Genomic DNA, 2,150 nt, shown 5'->3' with positions numbered 1-2,150 from the left:
GGCGGCCGTCCCGGCGTTTCTTGGCGCCGTTGCTGGGAACTAACCATTCCTTGTGATTGCGCTAAGAAATGCCAACAAGCATCTCTGGCGCCGCTGTCGGGGATGGCACTAGGTGTAAAAGATTTTTACTAATGCATAAACATGGCATTGTGAATAAGAGGTAGCTACTGCTTATACAGGCTAATATTATCTTTTGTTTTCTCCTATTTGGATGAAAATAGGGTAGTGTATGACTGGTTTCTCTTTGCCGACAAACTTTGTTGAAAATCCCGAGAAGCTCGTGAGAAGGGTCCGACCTCGCGTCGTCCCTCCTCAGCTCTCGTTGTCGACAAGTGAGCCAGCTTTCCAGGCACCAGCAACAACAACCGAACCCATGGCTGAGAAGACTCTCCGTGACTTTTCCGTTCCCTCAGCCGCCAATGTGGCGACTGGACCCAACGCTGATGTTGGGGACGTGAACTTCGAGCTGAAGTCCAGCCTCATAAACATGGTGCAGGCTAGCCCATTCTGTGGTAAGCCAAACTAGGACACCAATGCCCACCTCCAGAACTTTCTGGAGCTCTGCAATACCGTAACCATACAGGGCGTTACGGCTGACATCATCAGGCTTCGCTTGTTTCCTTTCTCCCTCCTGGGGAAAGTGAAACAATGGTTTTATCAGAATACAGAAGCTGTCAACACGTCGGACAAATGTTCCGTGGCGTTCCTCGCCAAGTTCTTCCCGCTGGGCAAAACAAATGTCTTGCGAGGAAGAATATCAAGTTTCCAGCAGACAGGGATGGAATTCATCCCGGAAGCTTGGGAGAGACTCCAAGAGTACATACTCGCCTGTCCTCATCATGGGATGGACGAGTGGCTCGTACTCCAAAGCTTCTACAATGGGCTAACGACTACATCAAGAGCCCGCTTGGACGCTGCTGCTGGAGGGGCCTATCTTGATCTCACCATTGCCAAAGGCCAAGGCCTTGATCGAGAAGATGGTCGCCAACCAGGGCTGGAACGAGGAGTGTTCCCAGCCCCGAACCAAGGGCAGAATGCATACTGTCAAGGAGATGGATATGCTCGCCGCCAAAATGGACCTCCTACTGAAGAAACTCGACGAAGGGAACAAACAACAAATGTTCGTTCCTGTCCAAGCCATGAACTCGTAATTAACGTGCGAGGTTTGTGGTAATGGTAGACACTCGGGGAATGACTACCCCCGTGACCCGTGAGGATGCGGCCTACATCATCAACAACAACAACAGCGGCTTCCGTCCACAAGGAGGCCAAGGGTGGGGTCAAGCACGCCCACCATTCCAAGGAGGAGGTAATAATTTCAACTCAAATTTCAATTCGAATTTTAATTCAAACCAACCCTCCTTGAGAGATCTCGTCTTTGGCCAAGCTAAAATTAATGAATCTTTAAATAAAAAGCTTGCTGCCAATGATAAAGTTTTAGAAAATATAAATACAAAAGTTGAAACTCTTTCTTCTGCCTTGAAAAATCAGTTAAGTTTCAACAAAATAATAGAAACACAACTGGCTCAAATTGCTGTTGTCGTACCTGCTGCCGAGTCTGGGAAGATTCCGGGGCAACCCGAATCTCCCATTGAAACCGCAAATATGGTGTCTACCGGGTGGGGCAACCTTCCCCGGCGGGCTCCCCACACTAACCATGCAGGAAGGTACAACCCGCCAAGGAACGACGTTTGGGATGGCATGGTGGCAGCAGTACAAAAGGATCCAGGGGTCCCCATGATCAGCTGCTCGATCTACGTCAAACACTTCGAGCAATGTCTATGCGATCTGGGGGCAAGCGTGAACATAATACCCAAGGTAATATACGAAGGACTTGATTATCCTGCTCTTTCCCCTACAACTATGCTCGTACCGCTTGCAGATTCGACAGTTCGATATCCTGAAGGGATAGCCGAACACGTCTTCGTACGAGTACGAGACTCCTTCATTCTTGCCGATTTTGTGGTAATGGATATGGAAGGCGACCTTGGAGTCGACCTCGTACTTGGGCGACCTTTCCTAAGGTCCGCCAAGGCAAGGATCGACATTGGAAGAGGAGAAATCCGTTTCCGCGTCAGAATGGAGGACATGTTTTTCAGGTTCAAGCAAAGGGAAGAGCAGTGCTTCATGATACAACAGGATAGCGAAGG

At 49.3% G+C, this 2,150-nt stretch overlaps 1 non-coding gene across 1 annotated transcript; it reads right to left on the bottom strand.

Annotated features, from left to right (window-relative positions):
* Positions 1 to 739: 739 nt before the first annotated feature.
* LOC120653136 lies at positions 740 to 846 on the bottom strand. Its single transcript, XR_005666817.1, has one exon. It is a non-coding gene; the product is annotated as a small nucleolar RNA R71 (small nucleolar RNA).
* Positions 847 to 2,150: the final 1,304 nt, after the last annotated feature.

This window comes from Panicum virgatum, chromosome 9K (assembly GCF_016808335.1).
Source record: "Panicum virgatum strain AP13 chromosome 9K, P.virgatum_v5, whole genome shotgun sequence".
Taxonomy (NCBI): Eukaryota; Viridiplantae; Streptophyta; class Magnoliopsida; order Poales; family Poaceae; genus Panicum; species Panicum virgatum.
The sequence above is the reverse complement of the archived record's forward strand: the minus strand, read 5'-3'. Positions and strand labels throughout refer to the sequence as shown.